This window comes from Leuciscus leuciscus, assembly GCF_965113295.1.
Source record: "Leuciscus leuciscus genome assembly, chromosome: 3".
Taxonomy (NCBI): Eukaryota; Metazoa; Chordata; class Actinopteri; order Cypriniformes; family Leuciscidae; genus Leuciscus; species Leuciscus leuciscus.
Genome location: NC_138727.1, coordinates 26,083,411 through 26,106,763, shown reverse-complemented (window position 1 = coordinate 26,106,763; position 23,353 = coordinate 26,083,411). Strand labels below are relative to the sequence as shown.

The 23,353-nt window shown below is 37.2% G+C and overlaps 1 protein-coding gene across 8 annotated transcripts in view; it reads right to left on the bottom strand.

The window, feature by feature from the left end:
- Positions 1-20,290, bottom strand: part of psip1a (PC4 and SFRS1 interacting protein 1a) — a 268,546-nt gene extending 248,256 nt beyond the window's left edge. For 7 of the 8 annotated variants that reach the window (XR_014204723.1, XM_082165413.1, XM_082165415.1 and 4 more), the window contains exon 1: positions 20,159-20,290. The gene's annotated coding sequence lies outside the window, so the exon portion shown is untranslated. The remainder of the gene's footprint in view (positions 1-20,158) is intronic. The other variant, XM_082165412.1, reaches the window with a different exon arrangement.
- Positions 20,291-23,353: the final 3,063 nt, after the last annotated feature.

Sequence of the window (23,353 nt, the reverse complement as noted above, 5' to 3'; positions counted from 1 at the left end):
CAATATTGGATTCAATCTTTTTGTCAACTTGTTCTCTTTCAATTAGGACTGGTTTTATATTTCTATTTGCATCTGATTAACCGTAGGCCTCATTTATTTGAGAGTAGGCATCTAATTTTTTTTGTAAAAAAAACATTATTTTTGAATCATTTTGGAAATATTAAATAAAATCTGAAGAAAATTGGCACTGTTGATCACACTAGTCTACTTTAATTTTTCACCAGGAATTTTGTTTTGAAAAACTTTTATTTTGTACAAAATGGCACAGAGTTACACTTGTGGTGTTCCACTGGGCCATTGAGGGCCATTGTTTCAATGGGCCATTGAAAGTGAATGGGAGAGACTGAAAAGTTTTCAGGAGCATGTTCATTGTTTATGTACACATATGTGCATGTGATGGATTATGGTGAGTTTGGGCTCTTTTTAATCTTAACAATCTCATGTAAATAATGATGTGCCATTTTCCACAATTTATGCATGCTTCATTGAGTTATGAGTTAAAACGCGACATAAGTGCTAGGCTACATCTATATTCAAGGCTCTGTGAGCGCCTGTGGGGGTTCGTGTGTTACAACTCCATTAGGAATATCTTTAGATCTGAGTGATGGATTATGCTGAGTTTGGGCTCTTTTTAATTGTGATAGTCTACTGAAAATAATGATGTAAATTGTTCTACGATCTGTGCATGCTTCGTGAAGTTATGAGCGAAAACCAAACGTGAGAGCTTTATGAGTATATACTTGGCTAGGTGCGTCTGTGGTATTTTTTGTGTTAGAACGCCATGAGGAATATCTTTAGATCTTATTGATGGAATATATTGAGTTTGGACTCTTTTTAATCGTGAGCTCCTGCTGTAAATAACGATGTGTCATTTTTCATGATCGATGTATGTTTCATGAAGATACGAGTAAAAAGGCCAAGTCTAAGCTACCTTGCTTGGCTACGTGAGTCTGTCCGTCTGTGGTATTTTTTGTGTTAGAACTCCATGAGGAATATCTTTAGACTCATTTTAATTGTAAGCATCTGCTGTAAATAATGATGTGTCATTTTCCACAATCGGAGCATGTTTCATGAAGTTACGAGTGGAAATGTGTCTAAAATTCCATCATTCATATATGGTTTACACATGGGTCTCTTGAAGGGCTTCTTTTACAAAAACCTCGCTCAAGTTTAGTAAAAAGCCTGAAACAATTATGCTTGCTGTATATTTGTTCATTTACAGCTCAGATAGTCCTGTGTCATATGTCATTTGAAAGGACATTTCAAATGACATATGACACAGGACTATCTGAGCTGTAGGATGTATTTGACATATTGCTGAATGTAGTACAAAAAAGTAGTTTATAAATTATGAATTTGTTTTTTTCTATTTATCAGCAAACAACTCAGCACTACTTAGGAGTTTATCAAATTGGCTACATTCATTGTAAATTTCAGACTCTAAGCTTTCAAATGACACCTATTTTAAGTTGATCAAGGTAATAGTTTTGAAAAATATTATGATTATTTATTTCGCAGCTAGGTGGCGCCTGCGGGGTGTACACTCTGTTTTAGAGTGATAACTCAGCTCTCGTTAGGATTCTAATCTTTAAAATGATACCTATTTTGTGTTGTTCCATTCAATGTTTGCATTGGTCTCTCCCATTCACTTTCAATGGCCCATTGAAACAATGGCCCTCAATGGCCCAGTGGAACAACACAAGTGTAACTCTGTGCCATATTGTACAAAATAAAAGTTTTTCAAAACAAAATTCCTGGTGAAAAATTAAAGTACACTAGTGTGATCAACACTGCCAATTTTCTTCAGATTTTATTTTATTTTTCCAAAATTATTCAAAAATAATGTTTTTTTTATTCAAAAATTGAGATGCCTACTCTCAAATAAATGAGGCCTACAATTAATCAGATGCAAATTGAAATATAAAACCAGTCCTAATTGAAAGAGAACAAGTGGACAAAAAGATTGAATCCAATATTGGGTGATAATATTGCATAAAGAGTGATTTATAAGCAATTTTTTGTAGGCCGGTCATTTTTGACCGGGAAGACCACAAGTGTGACAATGTGCCTAGGGGTGTGACGATAACCGCATCACCGCAATATCGCGTTAATGAGATGCCTACCGCGGTGTGAGGTCATCACCGCACTTTTTTTTTTTTTTTTTTTTGAGTGCATATGGTGTGTGATATGAACTATAAACACATTAATATTTGCTTATAATTTACTGTATTCTCCGAGTCCCATGTTCAAGTGCTTCTGGAGAAAAAAAAAAACGCTTCCTGCACAAGGGAGGGACAGTCCGTTAAACATATGGGGGATTTATTTTTTGTGTGTTTCTGATTATTATTAATTAACTGCTAGGTTTCAGTACTTGTGATGTTTACAGATAATGTTCAATTAAATACAAACAAACACAGGCATAAAAGACAAGCATAACGTAAACAGTTGGAGTTAGATTTTAATTGCAATAGCGATCTCTCTTATGTGGTAGCCTATAGGCAATAACAGTTGACGGCGCTAGCCGAATGACATTATTCAAAAAATAGCCACGAATCTAGTGTCTAAGCCAAATACTGTGTCGCCTTTGAGGCAGGTGACAATTAAGGGGAATCCGGTGAATTTGGACAAGGCAATATGCCGTATTTGTCGCACAAAAGTATCTGTCTCGTGAGGAAATTCCACTAACTTAAGACCACATCTTAGAAAAATGAACCATCCTGTGGCGTTTGCTGGACTTAAGTGCAGCAGACCTACCTTAGGTCGGCGACACTGGCTGCGTGGCGTGTCCGTTTTTATTTCGGCTCCCATGTTAACAGGTTAGAGCTTGCACACTGTGTGCCTGCGTGAGACGCGCGTCTCAGTTGCGGCACGAGCCGCGCGGAAAAAAGCGTGCATGCTAGAAATAGAACCGACGCCTATTTTTCACGCAAGCCTGTTGGAAGCGTTTCCTGGCAAAATAGAATTGGAAAAAAATGTTTGTATGTCATTTTGACATGAATACGTATTAATAAATTACATTTTGATGTTTGAAAGTTTAGGTTTTGACATAAATGCAGATATAAATGTAATTAAAAAAAAATATGATCGATTTTCAAATATTGCACCTGTCAATAGAGAACGAAATATTCTGTAGCCTATTTTGCCATCAATACTGCCGACGCTGTCTTTGCTGTTATATATTTATGTTTAACATTAAGTATAGGCCTTCCACAACTCTCTCCCCATATGTCTAATATATCACCAATGAGGCTTATATGTCACCTAGCAGCAGCAGCGCTGTTTCTGGTGTGCAAAGACATAAAAAAGCCACGCAGCTGACACGCAACAGAAACGCCACACTCACACCACGCAGCCAGTGTGTCGCCGGCCTTAATTAATAGTTCATTATTAATATTTACAATTTAATATAAATGTTAATTTGTTTATTTGTTAATAAAGAATACTGCTTTATGTTATTCATTTCCATTGTCATTTACAAGCTACATGCGTTCTTGATCGCGTCTGCAGTGTGTGACGCGGCCGCGGGTGATTTTTTATTTTATTTTTTTGTGTAGGGGGGTGGGTGGGGGGGTCGGTTAACCGCCAAACCGCGAGATTTGTTGCTTCTTTACCGCGGTAAGAAAAAATCCCATACCGTCACAGCCCTATTTTGTACAAAATAAAAGTTTTTCAAAACAAAATTCCTGGTGAAATATTAAAGTAGACTAGTGTGATCAACAGTGCCAATTTTCTTCAGATTTTATTTAAAATTTCAAAAATTATTCAAAAATAATGTTTTTTTTTACTCAAAAAATGAGATGACTACTGTAAAAAAATTAGGACTACGATTAATCAAATGCAAATAGAAATATAGCTGCAAGCAGCCATTACCGGGGCCAAGCAGAATAAGACGACAAGATATGCCAACATGTCTGAAAGTGTCAGACCAACTGCAACAATGAGCAATTAAAGACATTTAAAGAGGATTTTAGGCGAAATGGCTGAAAAATCATTAAAAAAGTCATTCAGAATATGATTTAATGGATTATCACTTTCGACCAATAGGTGGAGCAGTTACAAAACTGATGTGATGAGGTCAGAGTGAAGTGACAATGACACATACAAAGTTTGGTCTCAAGGCATTGCAGAGATAAAGCCTGAATAGTGCTTTTAGCATCATGCCTCAACTTTGCTGCTGCGCTATACGAAAACGGTTTCGTCTATCAACACGAAATCCATAACTTTTAGTCGGCACAGTCTGGAGATGATACGATTCAATTTTGGTGAAAATCGGACAAACGGTCTAGGAGGAGTTCGAAAAAGTAGGTTTTGAATGAGAATCAAGATGGTGGACAGGTAGTTCGGCCAAATAAGGAAAACTTGGTATCTATGTTCTCGGCTTGACCCAAGGAATCTATTAAGACCAGTGGCATTTCAATAGCCAGATTTAATCAAATGTTATTATCCTTTTTGGAAATGTTTTTATAACTTTTGACCACTAGGTGGCGCTGTCTCGAAATATTTTGGGTACCTTCAGGGGATGGTGTTGATGGCACATTCTGAGTTTCGTAATATTACACCAATGCATTTGTTTAGTAAAGCATTTTATTTCACAAAACTGTATTGAAGTCAATGGGAATTTCATGTTTTGTTCTATTATAGCGCCACCAAGAGGCTCAGTCCCACCATTTTTTTTGTGTATCCTCAGAGTGAGCCCATACATATGTGTGTCAATTTTGGTGAAAATATCTCAATTTGCTTCGGAGTGAGATCGACTGAGCGTGTGTGATTACCTGCGTCTGTCTTTGAGGTCAAGTCATATATATGTTAAAAAGGTTGTTGTGTCCAAGGAAAGTGAAATATTGTATCACCCTTTTAATGTTTAAGGGTATTTACCATAAATGGCATTTCACAGTGCGAGGAAGCAGCTGGAAAATAAATTGGCGAGTCATGCATTGAATCAATGCCACTGGTCTCTATTAAGCTATGAAGCTTCAGCGTTACCCATGCGACGCATTGTTGGTCAGCTGAGCCTTAAAGTGGAGCTTAAAGTTAAAAATAATTAACACCTAGTTTCATCACATCTATCATTTTAACAAATCAGTGTTTTTGAACATGTTTGTACATGTACGGTTTAATGACTCAAAGACAATCCGTTCTGTAACAATGTGACTGCGCACTGAGTGACAGCCTTTCAATGCGCAGAGACGCTGTTTAGTTTCGGCTACATTCGTTACAGAAAATGTCCTTGATTTTTGTGCATGCTATACAACAACAACAACAACAACAACAACCACCTTTATTTATAAAGCACATTTAACACAATAAAAATTGATCCAAAGTGCTGTACATAGTGCATAGCAGGACTACACTATAAAAAACAACAATTACAAATTTCCAAAAGCTAAGGAATAAAAATGTGTTTTCAGAGTAGATTTAAAAATGTCCAGTGAAGAAGCAGACCTCACATGATAAGGGAGAGCATTCCAAAGCTTGGGCCCAGCCACAGAAAAGGCCCGATCACCCTTTAATTTGTAGCGACTTCGTGACACATTTAAAAGCAAGTGATTTGAAGATCTAAGTGCCCTAGCAGGACAGTATGGCACAATAAGATCACAAATATACCTTGGTGCACAGCCAGACAACGCCTTATAAACAAACATAAGGATCTTAAAATCAACTCGAAACATTGGGAAGCCAGTGAAGGGATGCCAAAACAGGAGAAATATGATCCCTCTTTCTAGACCCAGTCAACAGTCTTGCAGCTGCATTTTGAACAAGTTGTAATCGAGATAGTGAAGATTGAGGAAGACCACAATAAAAGAGAGTTGCAATAGTCTAATCGTGTTGTTACAAATGCATGAATTGCAACTTCTAAATCTTTGCTTGAAAGAAATATACACATCATAACACTTATTTATATAGCAACACATAAATATAAATAAGTCCAAATATATAAATGGTAATAATACTGCATGTCGCGCTATTGAGCCACTCAAAATTACCGCATGGGGAATTTCTTCACAAGACAGCCCTACATTCTATAATCCAAATGTACAAAAAGTAATGTAATCAGTAGTGTTGTTTTTGGCGGCCTGTTTTATTTTTATTTTTAGTGTAGTCTTTGTGTCAAGTTGTCATTTTAGTTATTAGTTTTAGGCACGTTCATTCTCTTTTTAGTCTAGTCAAGTTTCAGTCGACTAAAAGTCTGAGCATTTTAGTCTCAAGTCAGAATTATCCATGACTCTTTTCGTCTAGTTTTAGTCGACGAAAACTGATGACATTTAGTCTAGATTTAGTCAATGAAAATTGTATTTTAGTCTCTTTTTAGTAATGCAATTCTATTTAACCCAGTTAATATAGTGTACCACTATGGAAAAATAGCTCAAATAGCGAACAGAAAAGTAACACTCGTCTCATTCGTGGAGGTTGAAAAACAAGTTCTTTGTGACATCCAAGATTTATTGTATTAAAATTTAAATGCAAAAGAAAAGGCATGAGAGTCGCTGTTTTTGTCAATTTTAAGTTTTAATTTAAAATGTTTGCGATTTTAATATAAGTACATGGCTAAATATTTTACCACTTGCTAATAAATCTATATAGAAGTAGTGCATTGAATAATACGTTGTTTAAATTGTGCTTAAAAGTGAATTACGTCTTTTAAAGAGTATGTGTGTAGAAAGAGAATTGCAATGCTGACAAACTTTTTTTTTTTTTTAAGTAGCTGATAACTTCTGGATTTGAAATAAAAATAGTGAGTATGTGTTTGTAGTAAAGCCATGGATCAGTACGCACTGCAAACGCAGCATATGTGAAAGCACTATAGCGTGTGCTGCTCCTGCACCGCATACACACTGCACACGGAGTGTGTGTGAAACGGGCGTCAGACTTAACTTTGTTTGTTGTCGTTTACGCTAACTCACTGCAGCTGCATCTTCTAAATGTTGCGAGTGGGGCTTGAGGAAGTGACATCGCCTGCGTCTGTGCAGTGAGACCTGATGCAGCCCCTGAAGTGAGACACGGGAAACAGAAATACTGCAAAATAATAATAATAATAATAATAATAATAATGCCACTAAACGAGACGAAATAATGTCATAAGATTTCGCCTCGTTTTGGTCAACGAAAATGAAGAGACATTTTAGCATAGTTTTTACTTTGTTAACCACATTTAGTCTTGTTTTTATTCGTCAACAATATTGCATTATACATTTAATTATAGTTATAATCAGATGAGCAGCATTTACATTGCGTCTTGTCTCGTTTTCGTCACGTGGTTCGTTGACAACGCGTCAGGGTTGCCAGATTGGGCGGTTTACTGCCCAATTGGGCGGTTTTGCAATCTATTTTGCGGGCAAAAATGGGTTTGGGCGGGTGGATAAAAATTGGGCTGGTTTCGGATCAGTTCGGTGGGTTTTTGTTGCCGAAACACCGGCACTTCAGATCCTTATTCCTGCGACCATTCAGCAGGCAGCGCGCGCACACACACACACACACACACTACAACTCTGGCTGACGTGCCCCCTAACCTCACAACAGACACTCCCTCCCACTACCTTAAAGTGACGCACGCCGGCACCAATATGTCAAACAACATAGTAGATTGCGGGGTTTTCAAACTTAGGTAGCTGTCAATGCGGTTCATGACCTGTTCATGACACTCTTTCTTGGTCAGCGGCAGCGCCAACACAGATTTGAATATGATTTTGTCAAAGGTTTAATAGACAAATGAAATGGAATAAGATCGCGTGGGTGTTTGAATCGAGATCACAGACTTTAGATGAATAGTGCAGCTCTGTAATGACACATTTCATCCTCTATTGAATCGAAAGTGGCTAACTTCTGTCAACCTCATCTATAAGCAAGGGCAAAATTAAAGCAATTTAATTTGAATTAATATCTGTAATAAAAAAAAAAATCGATTTTAAAATCATAAAAAATAAAATAAAATAAAAAACTCGATATCTAGGTGAATCGATTTTTTCTCCCAGCCCTAATATGCATGTTTCATGTTGCCATTTGAAATAACTGAAATGTTAAAGTGGGTTATTTTTTATGTCCATATCTACTCTATGTTTTTATGTTACTGAATGCTTTTGTTCCAAGTGACTTTTAGTGACAATAAACAGACACTGATAGCCTAAGTTGATCGCATTATTTTCCGTAACATAAGCTTATAGTTTAATAGTAGGCCTAGAATAGTCTGACTGAAGTCAGTGTAGCCTACTTTTGCGTTCATTTAATTGAATATTGTTTCTAAAATCGGATAGGCTAAGTCGAAAAATGGGTCATTTTAAAGCTTGTTAATGATTTCAATGTGTTTAAACGAGAAACAAGCCACAAAAAAAATTGGCCGTTTTTTTGTGCATTCTCGCGGTTTTTGACGAGGTTTTGGGCTGGAAAACCTCGCTGGCACCTGGCAACCCTGGACATTTAGTCAATTTTTGTAGACAAAAGAAACACTAGTATTGGTTTTGATTCAAAACACAATGTGATTCATAATTCCTTCCAATAAACCACCTTATCTTTCTATAGTAAAATAGTATGTTCAACAATATGAATTGGAAATGCTGGAGAGATGAATTGATTTAAGGAGTAGTTCACTTTAAACTGAAAATTCTGTCATCATATACTCACCCTCATGTTGTTTCAAACCTCAGTGTTTCCCACACATAGACTAATTCGTGGCGGTGCGCCACAGAATCAACACCGGCCGCCACAAATTGCGTTTCGTTATAAAAAAATTTTTTACGCTATTTAAAACATGAGCGTGTTCATTCAGCTGCATTTCCTTTCCCTGCTCTCCCTCCGTCTCTCTGTCACTCACGCGTCTCTCTCACAAGCGATTTTTTGTCTCGCCAAAGCCTTATTTGATCGGTGAGTGATGACTGCTGCGCCTGCTGGCAGCATATTACTGAAAGAACGAGCAGAGAGAGAGATATGGCGTTATTTTTATGTCAAAAGTTATGAGCGTGTAAGACATGCTCACGAGCACATTATGTTATTTCACACGCGCAAAAATGAACCTTCAGCTGGCATGATAAAAGTACTCGCGCACAAATTCAACAACCGAGAGGTGTACAGGTAGCTGCAAGCGAGCGCCTGGCATACTCTCATAGGTTAACTCTGCTTGTACAGTGGAATCCTGCTCGCACGCAGCGGGCTTCTGCTCGCGGAGTGCTGTTTTGCTCGCGCAGTGGATTTCTGCTCGCTCAGCTGATTTCTGCTCGCTCGAGTCTACATGACTTCTGAAAATTTGGGGGCGGAAACCAAGGAGGGCACTGACCCTCTTATGATTGGTCACTTTCATCATGGAAAATCTTGGGAAATCCTAACCCCGCCCACCTTCTGACGCAGCGCGAGTCACTCAGCTCGCTCTGCTACTCCAGCTATCTCTGTGTATATTTTAGACAACGAAATATGTGATAAAACACCATACTAACTATTTTCGTTTTCATTTAAAGAAATCTTAAACATGATAGGCACACAAATGTGGTTCAGGCAACGCGTATTGATTATATTCACTGCACATAACGTTTGCCTATTTATAAAAAAAACAAAATATAAAACACAAACCTGCCTCTTTTCGTTTTAAATATAATATAAAACCATTAAACATTTTAATATGGTCCAGGCAATATGTGCATTTGTACCAAACAACAGATTTTGCAGTAAACAACATTACAGTTTTTAAAATTTTTACATACAATTATTACAATTTAAAATGACAAAACTCAACCCAGTCTCTTTTTGTTAAATTTCAGTTATCATCAATATTAGCCATTATAAAAGTATAAGTAAAAGGTATAAGAAGCTAAAGCCCTGCATTTCAGCCCGAGCCCGACGGGTCCCGACTTTTTTACACCCCTAGGGCCGGGCTTCGGGCCAATTTTCACGTCATAGTTCACATGCGGGCCGGGCCTCGGGCCTTTTTTTGGGTTATCCTTCTTTTTATATTTTTAGACATTAATTAAAAAAATATGAGAAGTTGACGTCGACGATAGAAAAACAAACATAGAAAGACATTTAATAACCTCATAACTTTCATAATCGTAAAATTACACTGACATATGATTGATGACAGTCTCACGCACGCACGCACACACACACAGAAGGTTTCCCGTCAGCGCAACCAACGATTCACCTCATGTGCAAATAATGGAGAATATTAAGAGAAAAATCGCAGAGTGATAGAAGAGAGGACTGGGTTAAAATCTTCCACTGTGGATGCTATTCTTTTTCTCCACGATGCTCTGTAAGAGACTGTTCTAACTTTTCGTTTGATTGGACTTTATTTCCGTTTAACTGTTGGAAACTACTGGAAAAAAGAATGGCCATGTTCTGTGGTGCTTTTTTTAGGTAAGATAACCTGCAAGTTTGTTTTTGATTTATTTAATTTAATTTGTTTAGATTGGCTATTGCTCATTTCGTTTGCGAGCGCTGTTGCGAGCAACCTGAGCCTGCCTCAGTATTTAAAAAAAAAATTACTCACTGTGGTTTAATAAATAAACATTAAACTAACTGTCTGTGTGATATGCTTGAAGTGTTTTATATCTATGGATTTTATTGTAGCCAAGTAAAGTATTAGCGTTGATTTGAGAGGCTAAATTGATCAAACATGTTTTACTCGCTGTTGGCTCGGCTTGCTTGGTCGTCATTTATTTTATTTTTTTTAATGCTCCAAACATTTGTCTAAATTAACTTAATAAAGAAATGAAAAGAAAAGAAGCATAACGAACAAAACGGACATATTTTAATGGCTGCAAATAGGGCAGGCTGCCGCTGTAAAAAAAAAAAATAGGGCCGGGCTCGGGCCTAGATTTGAGGCCCGTGCAGGGCTCTATAAGAAGCTATACAAATAAAGCTATACATAATAAGCTATTTATCTTTACCGTTGTATGGTTAGATTAGAACGCTGACTTTGTATGTTTGACTGAATTGTTTGCTTTATTTGTAAAGCTTCTTATACCTTTTATAAGAAGCTATACAAATAAAGCAAACAATTCAGTCAAACATACAAAGTCAGCGCTTTTAAAAAAATATTATGGCTATTATTGATAAAAACTGAAATTTCAACAAAAAGAGACTGGGTTGAGTTTTGTCATTTTAAATTGTAATAATTGTATGTAAAAAATTGTTGTTTACTGCAAAATCTGTTGTTTGGTACAAATGCACATATTGCCTGGACCATATTAAAATGTTTAATGGTTTTATATTATATTTAAAATGAAAAGAGGCAGGTTTGTGTTTTATATTTTGTTTTTTTATAAATAGGCAAACGTTATGTGCAGTGAATATAATCAATACGCGTTGCCTGAACCACATTTGTGTGGCTATCATGTTTAAGATTTCTTTAAATGAAAACGAAAATAGTTAGTATGGTGTTTTATCACATATTTCGTTGTCTAAAATATACACAGAGATAGCTGGAGTAGCAGAGCGAGCTGAGTGACGCGCGCTGCGTCAGAAGGTGGGCGGGGTTAGGATTTCCCAAGATTTTCCATGATGAAAGTGACCAATAAGAGGGTCAGTGCCCTCCTTGGTTTCCGCCCCCAAATTGTCAAAAGTCATGTAGACTCGAGCGAGCAGAAATCAGCTGAGCGAGCAGAAATCCACTGCGCGAGCAAAACAGCACTCCGCGAGCAGAAGCCGCTGCGCGCGAGCAGGATTCCACTGTACAAGCAGAGTTAACCTACTGCTCGCTTGCAGCTACCTGTACACCTCTCGGTTGTTGAATTTGTGCGCGAGTACTTTTATCATGCCAGCTGAAGGTTAATTTTTGCGCGTGTGAAATAACATAATGTGCTCGTGAGCATGTCTTACACGCTCATAACTTTTGACATAAAAATAACGCCATAGAGAGAGGCCCGGTCGCGCGCGCGCGCACGCACCCTCACCGTCTTCAAACTATCTTGCTCTCTCTCGCTCCCTCGCGCATATTAATCAAAATAAATTGAGAATTGACACGATGGTAAAAGATTGGAAGACCGAAGTTTCACGTGGAGCATTCGGGTATTTTTTCCCTGAATTACTGCTGGGTGTTGTGCTAAAAAAATAAAAATTACGTTACCTTATCTTCTCTGAAAAGCGTTCCGCCCATTCAGCTGACATGAAAAACACTTTCAATAAACAAAACAAAACTATGATGAAATGTTTTCTGTGTTGACAAATCTTGTGCGATGTCCTAACTGCCGGGATAATCACACAACGCGTAACGTTAGGCCTACAAGTCCGCTAATGACACGTCCGATTCGCGAACTAATGACTCCTTTGAAGCGATTCAACCAAAACAATCTTTTAGTTAGACTGTTTTTGCAGTAAATGCAGTTGGGTTGTCGAGGTCAAAACTCTAAATAAGCTGTGAATCAAATAAACTTACTATAAATACTGTTATGTCATTTTTTACTCTTACACTGAATATTTGGATTTTGTGAAGGTGTGAATCATTTTTGATTAACATTTAATATAATAAAGTTCTGTGTAACAGATTATTAACGGAGATTATTAACGGAGATTATTAACCACTGGAAAACAACGGACTGTAATGTATAGAGGAATAAAAATATGGAATCATTTACCATTGATATCACATTTTTACAAGAAAAATTAGTTTTAAAAAAATATTTAAAGGAACATTTAATGGCAAAATATATATTAAATTGTTGATTTTGATATTTGGAATGGATGATGGGTTAGTATGTTTCATTGACTTGACTTTTTATTGTTGTTGATTAAATGTAGTTTTGTATGATTTACTTGTTGGGATCCCAGGAAGAGTAGCCACTGCCTAGGTAGTGGCTAATGGGGATCCAAATAAACAAATAAACTTAGATCATTGATGGAAAATACCATTTACAGCTAGTACAGGCAATTTACTGAGGAAAGTTTTTTTTGACAGTTATAGCACCACATCAGTGCCGGCCCGAGCCTTTTGGGGGCCCTAAGCAGAATTTGATTTGGGGGCCCCCTCCCACCACGCAGAGTCACCTGTGCTTGACGATTATTGACACAATGTCACGCTATAATGTTACATTATAAATTAATACAATGAGGTTATGTATTAATACAAAATAAATACTTAAAGGGATAGTTCACTTTGAAATAAATTTTTGGTATGTTTTAGCTTACCTCAAGGGCATCCAAGATGTAGGTGTCTTTTTTCCGCAGTAGTTTCAATTTTGATATTTTTAGGTCAAACCGTTCTTGTCTGTCAGTCATATAATGCAGGTCTATGGTCACGGTCTCAAAACACAAGCACAGAGTCCAAATTAAAACAATTCCCCGTCGTCCAAATTAAACAATTCCCCATCGTAAGTACACATTGATGGCCTAAGACACGAAACGAGCGGTTTGTGTGAGAAAACGAACAGTATTTATATCGTTTTTACCTCTTATACGCAGACATGTCCGAGTGATCTGATCTGACGTGTACGCAGACTGGTGCATAGATATATACACTAGACTGTTTGTTGAAACTACTGCGGAAAAAAAGACACCTACATCTTGGATGCCCTTGAGGTAAGCTAAAATATACCAAAAATGAATTTCAAAGTGAACTATCCCTTTAATAAAAAATAGATACTTTAAAAGTTTAAACTTTTTCTTTACTCTATACCAACTCTTTGAAACTTCTGAAAACAAACTGTCACAAAACATAAAAAAAAATATTTGCAAAATATCCTCCAACGTTTTGCAACACTTTGCAGTTTGAATGATGTCTTGTATGAACATGACGGAGTATGTTTTTATGTTTCCACTGTTCGATCGCGCCCGCGCCTCTCACACACACACACACATTGTAACCTTCCACTGTGATGTTTCCAAGCACATTTTTGCGCGTGTGAAGAGGATGATTTTTTCCGTCGATATTGGAACGTGAGTGAAGTACAAAGCCTATGATAAAGAATAGTTTACCATCCAAATCCATCGCAAATGTTGAAACATTTTGATTCTAATGAGAGAGATACGTGAGCCCAACGCCGCTTACTTTCACTTTTGCTTCAAATTATTTTGTTTTGGCTTGTTTATAGTTATTTTTTTATTCTTGTTCTGTTCTGAATATCATTACATTTAAAGGATAAATCATTGATCAAATAAAATTGTGACATGGCTTAACATTACCGTGACTTTGCGCACAAATTGTCTATGCACGTGAGGTTATGCGCATGACTCAAACACTGGCAGACACAGCAGCAGTTGTAGGCAGGTATATTGATCATGAAGTCAGAATTTTCTTGTTTTGAATTATTAATCCTTTCATTCATTTATTTCACTTGTTTAAGTTAATTAATATGTAAAAAAAAAAAAAAAAAAAAACCTGGTGGCGAGGGGGCCCCAAGCAGCCGCTTAGTTCGCTTATGCCTCGGGCCGGCCCTGCACCACATCTTGCCTGATCTCCACCACTTTTATTAAGTGTCCTCAAAGTGTGCCCCATGCATGTCTGTCAAATTTGTTGTAAATATCTCATTTTGTTTTGAAGTTTAGACACTTCTGTTTATGAGAGAATAAAAATGATCCATGGGTGACAATGATTTAAATTTTTTATTTGTTTATTTATTTTTGTCAGTTCCTATCATAATTGTGACATTTGGGCGTTATTGTTTAGCTATTGACCTATGTTTTCAAATTTCATGTGGTGTTTTTGTCTCGATCGGACTAACGGTTTCGAAGATAATTGCAAGTTTTTTAAGTGCTAAATGACAATGATACACAAACTATAAGGCGAAACCTGGCATATTTGGTATTGTTGGACTCGGGAAGGATTCAGGATTTCAAAGGACTAACGGTTGGGTGCGTTTATAGCCATTTTCATGACTTTTTTTCCATGTTGTGGCGCCACCAAGTGGCCAATCGTCGCGAATTTTTTCAAGTAACCTCAGATTGAGCTTATGAACACGTTTCCTGAGTTTAGCGAAAATATCTCTTTCCGTTCACGAGTTATAATCGTTTTAGTAAAAGTGGCCCTGGTGCCATCAAACATTTTGGTTTCCCTTAGCGACCGTGAATTTAAATTAAGTATTTTTTGATGATTATTAATAGTCACTGTCCAGAGAATATTTCTGCATTGGTTTGGTTCCGATCAGGCGAAAAACCTAGGAGTAGTTCGCAAAAGTAGGTTTTTCAAAAAACCTAAATTTACTCAAAATTGGCGCCTGAAGGGCGAGCAAATCTGAGGCATGCATCTGGTCCGCCTCGAGCCAAGGATTCCAGCGATATAAGAGACTTGAGCCTACGCCTCACGGTTGAGGAGTTATGAGCCGTTTCGTACTTTTGACCGCTGTAGCGCCCCCGTCAGGCCAATCAGGGCGGGCCTTGGTGACGTTGTAGGCGGTGTGAGTACTATCAGCCCCCAAAGTTGGTCTGCCCGATCAGTTTTATGTCTGAATGTTGCATCATGGGGAAATTAACAATAACAATAGGTGTTCAGCACTGAAGTGCTTGAACCCCTAATAATAAGAACGCGAACGAAAACAATAGGTGCCTACGCACCTTCGGTGCTTGGCCCCTAATTATTTTTGGTACGCCAACAGATACAATAGGTGCCTATCTGTTCTGTGTTTGGCCTATCTGATCTGTGCTTCTGTGCTTGGCCCCTAATAATAAGGGAACCTTTTTGCCATTTATAGCGCCACCTATGGTCAGCATTAAACTCGGCACGCTTCTTCACCATGTCATGACACATATGCTCAGCGATTTTCGTGATGTTCTGAGTTTTTGTTTAGGATTTATAGGCTTTCGACTGTATTTTGCCCCGCCCATTTTCCAAATGACCCTGTTATAGCCAACCAAATGCAAAAATTCTACTTTTTTTTCCGATAACTATTGATCGAGAGAGACCAGAGAAATGTCCTAGACTGGTTTGGTTCTGATCTGGCGAAAAACCTAGGACTAGTTCACACAAGTAGGTTTCGGACAAAATTCGACATAGCAGAAAATTTGTCTGGCCTAAATCGAAATTGGAGAGATCCATTTTGTCCGCCTTGACCACCGACACTTGAGTCTAGGACAAACGGTCTAGGAGTTATGGGCGATTTAGTACTTTTGCACTAAATCTGTAGCTGTAGCACAACGTAAAATTTGTTTGCACGGTATTCGAGAACGGTTTGACGAATCAACACGAATTCCATAACTTTTTGTCGGCACAGTCTGGAGATGATACGATTCGATTTTGGTGAAAATCGGACAAACGGTCTAGGAGGAGTTCGAAAAAGTAGGTTTTGATTGAAAATCAAGATGGCGGACAGGAAGTTCGGCCAAATATGGCAAACTTGATATCTATGTTCTCAGTGTGACCCAGGGAATCTATTAAACTTCTCACGCTCCTTCAGGACATTGTGCTGATGACCCATACCAAGTTTCGTAACAATCCGTTCATGCATTCTTAAAAAAACAGCATTTTAGCACAAAATTCAAAATGGCCGACAGTCAAAATGACCGATATGGTAAAATTGGATATCAGTCGACTCGGCATGTTGCCCTGAATCTAACGAGACCAATTTTATGATTTTTGGACAAACTGTTCAGAAGTTATAAGCAAAAATAGCCATTTTTCATATCTCCGGACCAGTAGGTGGCGCTGCGCCGAAACGCAGCATGTTGCCTCAGGTCATGCTTGTGATGACATGTACCAAGTTTGGTCTAAATCCGATAAAGCGTTGCAGCCTTACGACTGTTTTCGCAAGCGCTACGTAAAATTTGTTCATGGGTTTATCGAAAACGGTTTGACGAATCAACTTGAATTCCATAAGTTTTTGTCGGCATGGTCTGGAGATGATCTGGTTAAATTTTCGTGAAAATCGGAGCAACGGCCTAGGAGGAGTTCGAAAAAGTAGGTTTTTCTGAAAATACAAAATGGCGGGAAAATTTCCATGACGGAAAATTACGTCATAGGGTGCAATCGAATCGTCTTAAGCTAGGGAATAAGAGGGAAAAGAATTTTGTTGATTGGCCTTACGGTTCAAAAGTTATTAGCATAAACATGAGTGAAAATTTGGACAGTTGGTGGCGCTAGAGGGATTGGTTTTAAGACACCAAATTTTCTATGGGGACTTTTCAGACCTCCTCAGTCCTCTATCAGTGTGCCAAATTTCATAACTTTCCCGCAATCGGTTCTATGGGCTGCCATAGACTCCCAGTCCGGAGGAAGAAAAAAAAGCTGAATAATAATAACACTAACGATAACAATAGGTGCCTCCGCACCTTCGGTGCTTGGCCCCTAATAATAAGAACGGGAACAGATACAATAGGTGCCTCCGCACCTTCGGTGCTTGGCCCCTAATAATAAGAACGGGAACAGATACAATAGGTGCCTCCGCACCTTCGGTGCTTGGCCCCTAAATATAAAACCAGTCCTAATTGAAAGAGAACAAGTTGACAAAAAGATTGAATCCAAAATTGGGTGATAATATTGCATAACAAGTGATTTATAAGCAATTTTTTGTAGTCCGGTCATTTTTGACCGGGAAGACCACAAGTGTAACAAGGTGACAAAATCCCCCCTAAAAAAGTAAGAAAATTGTCAAAAAACATTTGAGAAGTAGTTATACCATCTGTGAATAGAGACACTAAGTTTCAGTCCAAAGCGATAACATTAACTAGTATTTTGGGGTAAAAGAAAATTCTCTCCGGGTCAAAATGACCCGAACACCACATATAAGCATAAATCGCACGTGACCGTATAATGAAAACAGAATCTGTGCACTAGCACTTACAGTGACAGCAGCCATATGTGTCTGTCATTAATTTGGTTATTTTACATTTGATTACTTTATTCAGTCTCTGTAGTATTTCTGAATACTAGAGTTACACCTAAACAAAAACTTTTCTCTTTATTTCTCTTTATTGGTATCTTTATTCTATTGTATTTATTTGTGCTACTTTTTACAATTTAATTCAAAGAATTGAAATCAAGCTTCCTTGAGTTGTGTAAATTTTTAAGAACAAAATTACCCCATTGTAAAAATGCAATGAGTGAGCATACATTTAGGCGAGATAAATGTAATTAAAAAAAAAAAGTCTAAACTCCCCCCTCAAATAAAAAATTCCCCCCCATAAGAATCACCTAAGGGGGATTTAACCAGTTCAAAAAAACGATTCAGCGGTTCTTTTACGTCATGCGCAAAGACGTCACTAGAACGTATTTCTAACAACTTACTGTCAAGTTATCATTATTTATATTAAAAAAAATCTTGCATCACAATAAGTGCATTGTGATTATCAAAACATTTTAGTAACTACACAGAATTTTAGGTTTAGTGACAACAGTTACACTGTTTACATGGTACAATTTCTGGTAAGCTACGTTTTTTTATTATTGCTTGACACAAATTTTACGATTTCAATTCAATTCTTGTGATTTCATTCAATATTGACTCATTTGGATAAATATTAGGTACACAAGATTTGTACAATAAAATGTACAAATTTGTACAAAAAAACAATAAAAAATTTAAAATGAAATGCTAGTGTTTTTATTTTTTTTATTTATACTTTTTCTTTCTATCAGCCAATGATAATTCTGAAAGAAAATGTGTCGAGAGCACAGATTAGTGTTCAAGAGTCTACTATTGCTATAGTAATGAACAACTTTCACTCGCATCTGAGTGACAGATAAACTGTTCACTCTAATTTCAGTTTTGTTGTTGTTGTTACTGTTGCTATAGTAATGAACAACTTCCACGCGCATCTGAGTGACAGATAAACTGTTCACTCTAATTTCAGTTTTGTTGTTGTTGTTTATGTTGTGGTTATTTCAGTATAGAGTTTGCTTCCCATATTTTGTGCAAAAGCATACAGTTAAAGTAAACTTTATCATTCAACTGAACTGTGCACATGCATTTTGGACATGACATGTCTTGTTCCATCCATGCAATAATGCACATTGTTGAATGAGTGTTTTTTTTTATTTTAAATAGTGTATTAACTGCTGAGCTATGGGCTATGACCCATTTCAGGGGCAGACAAAATTACAATTTAAAATCTATCAGAGCTATAGAAATGTATCTTCATATTAGAAACAAAGCTTCATATTATGAGAAGGCTACTTTCTGCGCACTATATATTCTGTGGTAACAGCGAGATTCGAGCAGAAGCATAAAGGAGGAGCGACGACGAAGGACGAGAGAGGCCAGGCCTGGATTTTTGTTGTGTTGTTTGTTTTATTATGTTACAGCAGTCATCCGTGAGGGGACATCCATTTCGTTTTGTGTTTTAATTTATTAATAAAGTCTTTAAATGTTCGCCGGTTCCCGCCTCCTTCCTCCCACAACATCTAACCGTGTTACATTCTGTTTCTGGTAGACTGCATAGCATAGCTTCAGACTAGGGATGTGACAGGACAAAACAAAAGAACAAATCTGGATGAGAGGTGAATTAGCAGACAGCATAGCCTGAAGACCCAGCTAAGCAATTTATTAATAATTTATCTTTGTCATAATTTGGCCTTGGCTGCATTATAGTGTTTTCTTATTAGACATGTGATAAACATTAGCCTATTTCACGTCTATGTTTCACATCTCCTTTTCAGCTCCTCCCCAGCTGCAAGCGGCAACTCTCGCCGATCGGTTACATCCAGCCGATGTCGAACACAGCTAATGCCATGAAGTGAAATGACAGAAAAACAAGTAGGGTTTCAATGCAGAGTCAAATGACATCCAGCTCCACTTCGGACTTCTAATTGGGTTGAGTTGGATTGAGTTGGATTAGGGTGTGGTTGGATATTCTAGCTCCACCCATTAGGCCCAAAGTACATTCGCTCCTCCTTGCTGGACGTCTAGCGAGGGGGAGCTAGACGTAAGATTCACCCATTTGCTCAGCTTATTTATTATTTATTTTTGTTTGCAAATACTAATTTTTTTTTGTTTTTTTTTTGTTTTGTTTTTTTGTTGCTCAATACTAACGTGTCGCATAGCACTTAAACCGCTCGCAAAATAAGGCCCGACACCGATTAAACTCATTTTACACTGATATGACTGTTGCCATGGATAATTACTTTGAAATCACGTCACTGGATACACTGTAGCTTAGAAAGAATTGTCAATAACACACATGTTCTAACACTGTATCGACACAACAACGTGACTACATAATCCATGAACATGTGCTGGATATCTCGAAATACGTCTCTATGTACCTCATTAAATGTATGTCTTTTTCTTTTCTTTTCTTTTTTTGTAAATACCGTGTTTATTCAAAGAAGCTTCCCCCACCGATTCAGCGTGTTCGTCTTTCTTCTTCTTCTTCTTCTTCAAGTTCTTCCTCTTCTTCTTTTTCTGCGGCGAATCGCAGACAAGTGCGCATTACCGCCATCTATCACCCAAATGGACCACTGACACTATTGGCATTATGGTGCATTTCCGCCACCTACTATGTTGGAGTGTGGGCCAGAGTTTTCCTTCCCTTGCAGAAACAAAATAAATAAAATAATAATACTAATAATATTTCATGACCCTAAATTCTATTTATCAATCCAGTTTCTCTCAAATAACAGAATAACTTTCCTACTTCAATATCAAAAACATTTTTAGACTTAATTCTTCCTGTTCTAACTTTCTACTTTCCACCCGTAATACTTCCCGTTCTTGAGAGAATTTTTGACAGTGAAGAATTACATGCTCAACTGACTCCTCTATATGACAGTGATCACACACTCCTGAAGGGTGCTTATTTATTAAGTGCAAAGTTTTAATAAGCCTAGTATGTCCTATCCTTAGCCTTGTCAAGATGTTCTCCTCTTTATTGTTTCTTCTGGCTATCCTTCCTGTACCCACAACTTGCTGTAATATATAGAGATGTCGCCCCGTGTTTCCTGTATCCCAACTGTTCTGCCACTCCTTAATGATATTTCGTTTAATTATTCCTTTAGCTTCAGACTTACTGAGTGAGACGCACAAGACCTCCTCCTGCATCAGGGCCTGCTTTGCTAATGTATCCACATCTTCATTTCCCTTAATCCCTCTGTGTGCTGAAATCCACATAAATGTTACCTGCATGTTCATATTTTTAATTCTGTAGAATGATTCATAGATCTCATTTACTATATCTTGCCTGCTGTTAGATGCAAATGACTGCAGTGACATTAATGCCGAGCATGAGTCTGTACATAAAATAACTTTTTAAATTTGTAACTCTTCTACCTTCTGTAATGCTATTACAATAGCCAACATCTCAACTGTATACACTGATAGATGATCTGACGTCCTTCTCTTACCAGAAACATGCAATGTAGGAATACTAAAACCAAAACCTGCTTTCCCTGTATTAGGATCCTTGGATCCATCTGTATATATTTGAACATATGTTTGATATAGTTTTTGAATTCTATCTTCCACCAGTTCTGCAATATTTCCAAATCCTTTTTGACCCTGCATTTTTTCCAGGAAATATAAATCTACTGACACTGGAGGAAACAACCAAGGAGGTGTCACTGATAATGGCACTGTCGGGATATATCCACCTTGATTTAAAGTCATGTCTCCAGCTATTTCCTCACATCTCCATGCAAAGCATCCCCGTTTAGCTCTTTCACTCTCCCAACATGGGAGAAGTATCTTAGTTGTTGGATGTCGATCCCCTGAATGCCCTTGTAAATTTATCCAGTAGTGCATCATTAACTGCTTACGTCTAATGTGCAACGGCATTTCCCCCATCTCAACCTGAAGAGCAGCCACAGGAGTTGTTTTCACAGCCCCACAGCATAGTCTTAGAGCTTGAGCTTGCACCACATCCAACTTCTTTAATGACGTTTTTGCTGCCGATCCATAAGCAATGCACCCGTAATCTAATACTGATCTTATCAATGCTATATACACATTTTTACTAGGAGCCCTACTTGCCCCCCATACTGACCCTGTTAAGCATCTCATCACATTTATTATCTTTTTACACTTGGTATTTATCCTTCTGATATGCTCATTCCAAGTTAACTTATCATCAAACCACATACCCAAAAACCTAAAAACTTTTACTTGTTCTATATCTTGCCCATACATCTTTACCTGGGCCTCAACCCCTCTCTTTCTAGTGAAAAATACTGTCTTGGTTTTCCCAATTGCAAACTTGAATCCCCATGCAATTGACCATCTCTCCACCACATGAATTGCCTCTTGTATTTTACCTTTAATATGATTAATGTTCCTTCCCCTTTTCCATAAGGCTCCATCATCAGCAAACAATGACTGTCCGATATCCCCCTGTACTTGTGAAAAAACATCATTACAACCCCCTGAGGTCTACGGTATCGCCGGCGATACCAGCTCGCTTTTTTTTTTTATTAGTGTAAAAGAAACTCATAAATACTCTGTTGACTTTGATTTTCCATAGGAGTTTCATACATCAGTCGATTCTGTTAAATGTGTATTATTTTTGTGTATACTCACAATAAAAACAAAGTGTTGTGCTTTTTGCCAAATAAAGAAAAATAAACACGAAGCGAGTTCTGCCTTCTCTCTGCCAGTGTAGTCCATTCTGAAACGCGTCCGAAAATTAACAATAACTCAGCGAATACTCAGTCAAACAGACATACAGACACACAGGCATGAAGCTTGAATTCTCTTCTTTTAAATGAAGTAATTTATATAAAAAACAAATATTCTCATCTTGTGAAATCTGTATTAAAAGAGAGCGATTCCAGTCGAGCTCATCTCATCTCATCACGTTATAATCGGCCCCGCCCACGGAGAGCGCGCGCTATTCAAACGCAAATGGCTGAGGCAATCCTACGGAAGCGTATTGCATTCACTTGAGAAAAAAAAATCTACTCTGTTTTTCTGAATTAACGAGTTAATTATCTCAGAATTACTAGATAATTTTTCATAAAAAATTTTTTTTATTCTGTTTTTCTGAATTAACGAGTTAATTATCTCAGAATTACGAGATAATTTTTCATGAATAAAAAGTTTTTGCTCTGTTTTTCGGAATTAATGACTTAATTATCTCAGAATTATGAGATAACTTTTCATAATTTTTTTTATTTTTATTCTGTTTTTCTGAATTAACGAGTTAATTATCTCAGAATTACGAGATAATTTTTCATGAATAAAAGTTTTTGCTCTGTTTTTCTGAATTAATGACTTAATTATCTCAGAATTCTGAGATAATTAAGTCATTAATTCAGAAAAACAGAGCAATTTTTTTTAAATGAAAAATGATCTCATAATTCTGAGATAATTAAGTCATTAATTCAGAAAAACAGCAAATATTTTTATTTAAAGAAAAAATTATCTCATAATTTTGAGATAATTAAGTCATTAATTCAGAAAAACAGAGCAAAAACTTTTTATTCATGAAAAAATATCTCGTAATTCTGAGATAATTAACTCGTTAATTCAGAAAAACAGAGCAAAAACTTTTTATTCATGAAAAATTATCTCGTAAT